The sequence below is a fragment of the Aythya ferina genome (assembly GCF_964211825.1).
Source record: "Aythya ferina genome assembly, contig: HAP1_SCAFFOLD_29, whole genome shotgun sequence".
Classification (NCBI taxonomy): domain Eukaryota; kingdom Metazoa; phylum Chordata; class Aves; order Anseriformes; family Anatidae; genus Aythya; species Aythya ferina.
Window position 1 is genome coordinate 2,907,871 of NW_028181463.1, and position 9,547 is coordinate 2,917,417.

Sequence of the window (9,547 nt, forward strand, 5' to 3'; positions counted from 1 at the left end):
TGTTTGCCTGAAACAAACCAGGACACTGCTGAGAGCAGAGACATCCAGGCTCAAAGTGCCCAACTCCAGACCCCTCACCCTGGCCCCATACTCCCCTTCGCCCAAGCACACCGAGGGCTCACGCCATGGGCATGTGAAACCCCCATCCCCAGCCAGCCTGGGAACAAGACCAGCAGCAGCACGGCCAGCTGGAGAAGCCAGGAGGAATGCCAGCGTGCTGCTGCCAGGGGAGGCAAGGCCAGAGAGGGACAGACGGACACTCAGCAGACCCTCCTGTGCTGCAGCTCTGCCTGCAGAGGAGGCAGCTCATGCTCAGTGTAGGCAATCTGTACTCTTCTCAAATTGGCTGAGGCCTCCCAAAGACAGGGCACTGGGCATTGGAGGGTTTGCAGCTCCTAAACATAAGCTAGGATAAAATCTGAGAGGACCACAATGATGATGTTGGTGTAGTCTGTGGGCTGAGGTGTGGGAAGGGACATTATGAAGTTCAATGATGAAATATTAATCCCTCACTACAATGCTCTAGCAGTCTCAGTCTGCAGTACAAACCTGACCACCTATTACCATGAAACCAGCCTCCACTCTACCGCAGGTATCTGCAAGCACAAGCTACAGAAAATGTCTTGCCTTTCAGGTAGCCCCTGCCTTGGTCTTCCTTTTGAAAAATCCAATCATAAATGCTATTCTCTAAAATATTTTCTACTCATTTCTGGAGAAACAGAGAGACCCACCCTGCCAGATGCTACCAGCTGTCAGATGTGCCAGCTGTACAAGACCCCTATGGCAACCCCACCTGCATGGCCCTGCTGCGAGAGCCTCACGGTGTCAAGAGCCTGCAGATGTGTCCTGCCACACGCTGCCCTCTGTTGTTGCGCTCCTCAGTGCCTCCAAGCCCTCTCTCCTTCTCTCCTCTCTGTGTGCCAGTTGCGGTCAGAGCCCCCAGCCCTGCTGTGCTGTGCAGAGGAGCTGCTCCTGGGCACAGCTGTCTCTCTGCACCACGGCCCTCTTGCCACGAGCTCTCTCTGTCCCACGAGCCCGGCCCAGCTCAGCAGCACAGCATCAGCCCAAGGCACTGCAATCACCCCTCTGGGGGCTTTGCTGATGAGCCCACGAACCTCAGGCACTCAGAGACAATTAAAGACAGCTCTCCAGAAGTCCAAGTCAGAGGCAAGTTTCCTGCAGTGTCCCCCTGAGGGCCAGCACTCACACAGCCTCCCTTGGAGCTCGTTAGAGCAGAACCCTGGAGGCAGTGAGGACAAGGAGACAAAGGCAGCGTGAAGGTGACACTGATGTGGAGGAAATCTGGACGTGTGTCACCAAGCCCAAGGCCCAGCGCTTGCCCCATACCCTGGGAAGAGAGATCCTTTCCTTTACAGGTTGCTCAGGGCTCTTTGTGGGGCAGTAGGAGATGGGGATGTGCATGGCCAAGTGCAGGACAATGGTACGACCCCTGCCTGGTTCATGGGTGGGGGTGAGGAGGCAATGAGGCCCTGGTGCTTTAACAAGATGTCTCCTCATTGGCTTTAGTGGCTTAGATAGCAGCCATTACCATGGATACAAAGATTTTGGTTCTGTTGGGACTTTCAGCCTTTCCAGTGTCCTTGCTCTTCTCTGAACCAGGCTGTCATAGGAAATCCCAGTCCTGTACGTTTTTACCCATTCCTGTAGACCATTTTGTTTGTGGTGTCTCACTGAATCTGAGCTTAGTCTGTTAACTCCGATTCTCTTGGTGGCCATAGTCTGTGTAAGGCAGCTCTGTAGGAAGCTGGCCTGGTTCCTGGTGAGCAGGCACCACTGCTCGTACGGCATCCCTCATGGAGGGTGTTCACAAATCTATGGAGCTGGATGGGATATAGCCGAGGGTACTGAGGGATCTGGCAGAAGTGCTCACCAAGCTGCCTTCCATCATTTATCAGCAGTCCTGGCTATCAGGGGTGTTCCCAGTCAGCTGGTGACTAGCAACTGTGATGGTCACCTACAAAATGGCTGGAAGGAGGATTGTGGAACTACAAGCCTGTCAGTCTGAACTCGGTACTGGGGAAGCTCTTGGAGCAGATTATCTTGAATTCCATCACACAACGCTTCCAGAACAACCAGGTGATCAGGCCCAGTCAGCATGGGTTTGTCAAAGGCAGGTCCCGCTTGGCAAATCAGATCTCAAGGTGTGACAAGGTGATGCTCACAGTGGGTGAGGGAAAGGCTGTGGATGTGCTCTACCTAGACCGCAGTAAGGCTTTTCTGTCTTTTCCCACAACATTCTCCAGAGAAACTGGCTGCTCAAGGTTTGGACAGGTGTACACTTTGTGGGGTTAAAAACTGGCCCAAAGAGTCATGGTAAATGCAAATAAATGCATTTGGAGGCCTGTCCTTAGTGTCCCGCAGGGCCCAGTACTGTGGCCAGGTCTCTTCAGTATCTCCATCAATGATGTGGATGAGGGGATCGAGTGCACCCTCAGTAAGTTTGCAGATGACACCAAGTTTGGAGTGAATGTTGATCTGGTAGAAGGGCTTGTGAGGCCACAACTCGAGTACTGTGCTCAGCTCTGGGGCCCCAATAAGGATGTGTATCTATTAGAAGGAGTCCAGAGGAGGGCCATGAGGACGATCAATGGGCTGCAGCCCTTTTCCTAGGAACATGCTGAGGAAGATGGGTTTGTTCAGCCTGGACAAGAGAAGGCTCTGGGGAGACCTTAAAGAGCCCTTCCAGTACCAATAGGGGGCCTACAGCTGGGGAGGGACTCTTCATCAGTGTCATGATAGGAGTAGCGGTAATGGTTTTAAACTGAAAGAGGGTAGATTTAGATTAGCTATTAGAAAGAAGTTATTGACTTAGAGGGTGGTAAGGCAGCGGAACAGGCTGCCCAGGGAAGCTGTGGATGCCCTATCCCTGGAAGTATTCAAGGCTAGGTTGGATGGGACTTTGAGCAACCTGGTCTAGTGGACGCCGACTCGATGGTGAGGCAGAGTGAGAAGCAGAGAAGGCCTTGATGCTGTGCAAACACTGCACAAGAACAGCGACTACAGCCGTGGGTGACCAACGGTGCTCTGGTCACACATTAAAAACACAGCACTGCAGTGTTGCAGGAAGCACGGCCGAAAGCACGACAGACACCAGTAGAGTCAGATCATGCTCCATTTTATTGCCCGAATAGCCTAACTTTTATAGAGAACTTAACAGGGGTGGACAGTGTTTCACACAAATTATTGGTCAAAGCACTCAGAAAAACAACTAGAAGAAAACAACCCCACCTGCAAGAAAACAATCCCCTTGTGATTAGTAGTCACGTAGACCTTATCCTTGATACCCGCTGCTGGTAACAATATTTTCCTGCATTCCTCAGTTGGGCGATGTGGGAACACTGTCATAGATGCTTCTCACAGTTATCCTGGTATCTTGGTTTGCTCAGCTGCAGCAGGCCGTGGGATCTATGCTGTTTCCAGATTCCCTCAACACTGCAGGTGTTGCTCTGCAGAGGAACTCTGTCCCAGCCAGAATCAATGTCCCCACAATGGACAAGAAGCTCTGGAAGGAGGCAGGAAGGTGCTAATAAGCACCAGGACAATTGAGGAAGCCCAAAGGCCCTTCCGAAGGGTCACTGAGTGCCACCTGAGAGGCAGTGCTGGGCAGTGGGGAGGGCCAAGAGAAAGACTTGGGTGAAGGCTGTGAGAAACAGAGACTCTCAGGGCTTTAGCAGCTGTCTGTGGATGGAGTAGGAGGACGAGGTCACTCCTGGGACTGGGGCAGGGCTGAAGTTCCTGCATGAAGCTGGGATGATGGAGAAGTGTCCACCTTGCATGTGTGCCTCAGCCTGGGAGCAGGGGCCTGCCCACGGTGCAGGATGTCTGGGCTGTGCTCAGCCATGCCCCAGGAGATGACCTTGCTCTCTTCCTCCCCACCACTCCCCACACGGGGCAGGCCCTCAGGAAACACCCCTGAGCCTGGAGATGCACCAACCTGCTGCGCTGAGTTGCCACTACTGCAGGGGAAGAGGGGAGGGTTGGAGAGGCACATTGGGCCTGCGGGCAAGAGTGGTGTGGCCTGGGGAACGTAGTGCCTGGGAAAAGTTACCCTGGAGCCATAGGAGCCATTCTGGAAAGAAAACTTGTAGGCAGGAACCGCACTTTTGTGGCACTGCAGAGCTGCTGGGCACATTGTGCAGGGTGCTCTGATGGACTTTTGTGTCCTTTTCCATCGTGTATTAAGTGGTGCTTTTCTTAGAAATAGAGCAGCCAACAGAGGTGTGATGGATACTCTGAGATCATGAAATCCATCAGAAAGCTGATCCCAATGAGATGTCTGATATGGGGAGGTCAGGAGAAGGCTGGACAGGAGAGATGTGAGATTTGGGGGAGGGAATAAGGGCTTGGCCAGCAGAAATTAAGGATTTTGTAGAGGTAAATTGGTTCAGGTTATGCTGATGCTGCTGTAACCGTGACCTAAAACAGTCATATGCGGCCCTTCCCCACTTTCAATCAGTAACCTTAAGTCACAAATCTAAATGCTGCTCCACACCCTGACAGGAATCCACTACTCCAATGTCTGAACTCAAAGATTCCCTTGAAGTCAAAACTCAGCCCATAGCCTCTTTCTCTTAACTTTCCTCTATTGCTCACCGTGATCCCTGACCTTAACACTAGCATTAAAAGGCTCTCTTTAACCCTGGACTTCTAGGCAGACCTGAACAAAATCCTAAATCGCAAAGCTTGCCAATAATTTAACCACAGGCTTGACACCCCAGGCAGCACACAAAAGTCTTCAACTAAAATTTTACCTAAACTCTAACTCAGAAAGGTGAGCCTTGTTCCCTAATGCCATACATGAACAGCTAACACCCAAAGCCCCTGTTCCTGTCCATTAACCTCATCACCTTCAGCCCCTCTCCTGAACCTTGACTTCAGGTGCTTGGCCCCTTGTTGCAGGAGAAGAACTGTGAGGCTGCTGTGCAGTTGCTTGGCATTCAAAGATGAACGTGAGGGGCCATGGGTCTCATCAGCTTGTGGGCCACAAGGAGGAGATGGGTGGGAATCCTATGAACCCTACCTCAGGATCTCCTGCCTCTGCAGGAGGAATGTGACTGTGGCAGGGAATGTGAGGTCACTTCTGTCTCTGCACTTGATAGGGCAGCAGCAGGAACGTGTCACGCAAAGGGACTGTGAGGTCACTTGTGTCTGGAGGTGGCAGGTCTCCCTTGACTTCTTCCTGGGAGCTGCACTTTTGGGCTGACATCTGGCAGTGGCCCTGCTAGGCCAGCACAAGGCACCTGCTTGGCATGCTGACTGGGGGATCCCCTCTGCCTCCAGAGCCAGGAGGACCCAGGCAGAAAGAAGGCCCCAACATGGGTTGTCCTGTCCCTTCTGCTTGAGTCCATGACTGCACAGCAGCAGGCACAAGGCTTGGCTGTGTCTAGCCAAGAAGCTGCAAGGCCAGCAGCAGGCCCCTGGCTTGGAAGCTGCTGCTGAGGTGACTTGTGTCTGGTTGGCTGAGAGGCCGCAAGGAGCCTGGTGTGTTGGGATGCCTACTTCAGGAGTGGTTTCCACTCTGATGGAGCTTTCTTTGGTAGTAGGAAAGAGCAGGAAAGAAAAACTTGCCACAAAGTGTGCCCTGGAAGGTTGGTGCTGGCCTTGAGGAGGAAGAAATGTCCCTCAAAGGGTCATGCTGTGGTGCCAGAGGTCACCCTCTGATCAGACCATGGCTTTGTGTTTCAAGGAACAGCTGGTGAGGGTTGACGAGACATGGGTTAAAGGAAGCGATGAGAGCAAAGTGTTGAACAGAGATGTTTGCAGACTTCAAGGAAATAGGGCAATGTGTAGGACAGCATAGGAAAGCCTGCAGAGGATAAGGCAGAGGGTGCTGGTAAAAAGGGAAGGACACAACAGCCCTGAAGTTTTTGTCACCTTGGCTAGAGCTTAGAAAGAGATATGTTATATTCATTGCGATGGGGCCTCATAGTTTCCTTGCAATCCTGTGCAGCAGCTCAGAGGTGACATAACATAGCATTCTCCTCAAGAAACTGGCTGCTCTTGACTTGGACTGGCGCACGCTTCTTTGGGTTAGAAACTGGCTGGATAGCCGGGCCCATAGAGCCGTGGTAAATCGAGTCAAGTCTAGTTGGAGGCCAATCACTAGTGGCGTTCCCCAGGGCTCGGTGCTGGGGCCAGTCCTCTTTAATATCTTCATCGATGATCTGTACGAGGGCATTGAGTGCACCCTCAGTAAGTTTGCAGATGACACCAAGTTAGGTGCGTGTGTCGATCTGCTTGAGGGCAGGAAGGCTCTGCAGGAGGATCTGGATAGGCTGCACCAATGGGCTGAGGTCAACTGCATGAAGTTCAACAAGGCCAAGTGCCGTGTCCTGCACCTGGGGTGCAATAACCCCAAGCAGAGCTACAGGCTGGGAGATGAGTGGTTGGAGAGCTGCCAGGCAGAGAAGGACCTGGGAGTAATGGTGGATAGTCATCTGAATATGAACCAGCTGTATGCTTATGTGGCCAAGAAGGCCAACAGCATCCTGGCTTGCATAAGAAACAGTGTGGCCAGCAGGGCTAGGGAGGTGATTGTCCCCATGTACTCAGCTCTGGTGAGGCCACACCTCGAGTACTCTGTTCAGTTTTGGGCCCCTCGCTACAAGAAGGACATGGAGGTGCTTGAGCGGGTGCAGAGAAGGGCGACGAAGCTGGTGAGGGGCCTGGAGAACAAGTCCTACGAGGAGCGGCTGAGGGAGCTGGGCTTGTTCAGCCTGGAGAAAAGGAGGCTCAGGGGCGACCTTATCGCTCTCTACAGCAACCTCAAAGGAGGCTGTAGCGAGGTGGGGGTTGGTCTATTCTCCCACGTGCCTGGTGACAGGATGAGGGGGAATGGGCTTAAGTTGCGCCAGGGGAGTTTTAGGTTAGACGTTAGGAAGAACTTCTTTACCGAAAGGGTTGTTAGACATTGGAATGGGCTGCCCAGGGAAGTGGTGGAGTCACCATCCCTGGAAGTCTTTAAAAGACATTTAGATGTAGAGCTTAGGGATATGGTTTAGTGGGGATTGTTAGCGTTAGGTCAGAGGTTGGACTCGATGATCTTGAGGTCTCTTCCAACCTAGAAATTCTGTGATTCTGTTATAACACTGTTCTTCCCTTGGCATCACCCTGCCCACCACAGCCCACAGACCCCAGCAAGAGCCTTGAGACAGATGTGGGGATGCAGGATCTCCCCTTCCAGTGGCTGGGGGCAAACCCTTGGCCCTTCTGCATCACCAAAACCAACCAAGATTTTTCTCAGCACAGTGCTTTGCCTGTCTGTAACCATGGCCTCCAGTTATCTTCCAGTTATGAGCTTCCTTTGGTAGTAGGAAAGAACAGGAGAGAAAAAAATGCCACAAAGCGTACCCTGGAAGGTTGGCACTGGCCATGAGGAGGAAGAAATGTCCAGGGGAACAGCTGGTCTTGCTGCTAGTAACAGAGGCAAAGAATGCATTAAGTGTCTCAGCCTTTACCTCATCCCTTTTCACCAGGTTTTTCCCCCAAAATCCAATAAAGCATTATGATTCTTTCTAATACTCCTTCATTGAAAGTAGTTTTTTTTTTTTTTTTTTTTTTTTTTTTTTTTTTTTTTTATTGTCTTTGACAGTAATAGATGGATTGAGCTCCAGCTGGGCTTTGGTCCTTCTAATTTTCACCTGCATAGCCCCATAACATTCAGAAAACAATTCCAGAGAAACTGAGAGCATGCATTAGAAGAAAGCACAGCAAATGTGGAACCTGACAGCCTTCCATCCCCTGCCTTCTGTGACTGTGCTGCAATGCCATTCAACTGGTTACTCCTGAATTATCCACATTTCCCTGCAACTCTTGCTGCTGCTGCTGTCTGGTCAGAGATAGCACAATTACACGAAGGTTGAACTGTCTGCCTGCAGACATTAACAGCTAATAGAATGGAGCATCACTGTGGGTGAACCTTGAGAAACTGCAGGATTTTGACTTCAGAAAACTCTTGACTTTCACATGGAGAAGAGCCCAGTCCTATACCAGAGGGAGAGAAACCCTACACATCAGGGCAGACTGGGACCCTGCTGAGTGAGTAGTGGCCAGGAGGAGGAGGCTCTGGGTACAACGAGGGATGCCATAGAGCAGTGGTGCCTGCTCACGAGGAACCAGGCCAGCTTCCTACAGAGCTGCCTTACGAGGAGCATGACCACCAAGAAGATCTGAGTTATCATGCTCAGCTCAGATCTGCTGTGACCCCACAGAGATAAGGGTCTGCAGCTAAAAAGGAAAGATGTGGAGGTCTCGGAGTCCCTAGCAAAGCCATGTATAGACAGGGTAGAGGACTGTGACAAGGCTGAAAGTCCCAAGAGGACCAGGTCTTTGTGTCCATGGCTATGGCTGTTTTCTCTGTCACTGAGACCTAGGAGGAGACTGATGATCATTAAAGCACCATGGCCTCATTTCCTCTTTGCCCTCACCTAAGAACCAGGCAGGGGTCATACCATTCTCCTGCACTTGACAATGCACATCCCATCTCCTACTGCCCCACAAAGAGCACTGAGCAACCTGTCAAGGAAAGGATCTCCCTTCCGAAGCACTTGGAGTCGAGGCCTGGCCCTTGTGCTTGTGACACACATCCAGTTTTCCTACACATCAGTGTCACCTTCACATTGCCTTTGTCTCCTTGTCCTCACTGCCTCCAGGGTTCTGCTCTAACGAGCTCCAAGGGAGGCTGTGTGAGTGCTGGCCCTCATGGGGACACTGCAGGAAACTTGCCTCTGACTTGGACTTCTGGAGAGATGTCTTCAATTGTCTCTGAGTGCCTGAGGTTCGTGGGCTCATCAGCAAAGCCCCCAGAGGGGTGATTGCAGTGCCTTGGTCTGGTGCTGTGCTGCTGAGCTGGGCCGGGCTCCTGGGCCCAAGGGGAGCTCCTGGCAGACAATGCAGAGGGACATCTGTGCCCAGGAGCAGCTCCTCCACACAGCGCAGCAGGGCTGGGGGCTCTGACCGCAGCTGGCACACAGAGAGGAGAGAAGGAGAGAGGGCTTGGAGGCACTGAGGAGTGCAACAACAGAGGGCAGCGTGTGGCAGGACACATCTGCAGGCTCCTGACACCGTGAGACTCTGGCAGCAGGGCCATGCAGGTGGGATTGCCAGAGGGGTCTTCTACAGCTGGCACATCCAATGGCTGATAGCATCTGTCACGATGTGTCTTATTTTACCTGTAATGTGGCACAGAAGATGTTTTAGAGAATGGTATTTTTGAGGGGGCGTTTTAATAGGAAGACCGAGTCTTGGTTTATCTGAAATGGAAGACTCGCTTGGATTCTGTGCTTTCAGATTCTTGGTGTGGAGGGGAGGCAGGGTTCATGACAATGAATTGTCTGGATTTTACAGGAGACTGAGACTCCAAGAGTATTGCAGGGAGAGATCAATATGGCAGCAATTAACGTGATCAAATCCCTTCAGGCACCTCAGCCTAAAGACTGAAACAACAACGTTTGTTGTCTCCTCAGGGCTTATCAGGTCTTTAGGAGATGCAACCCCTGTGATGTCCTTTATTCAGGAAGCACACAGC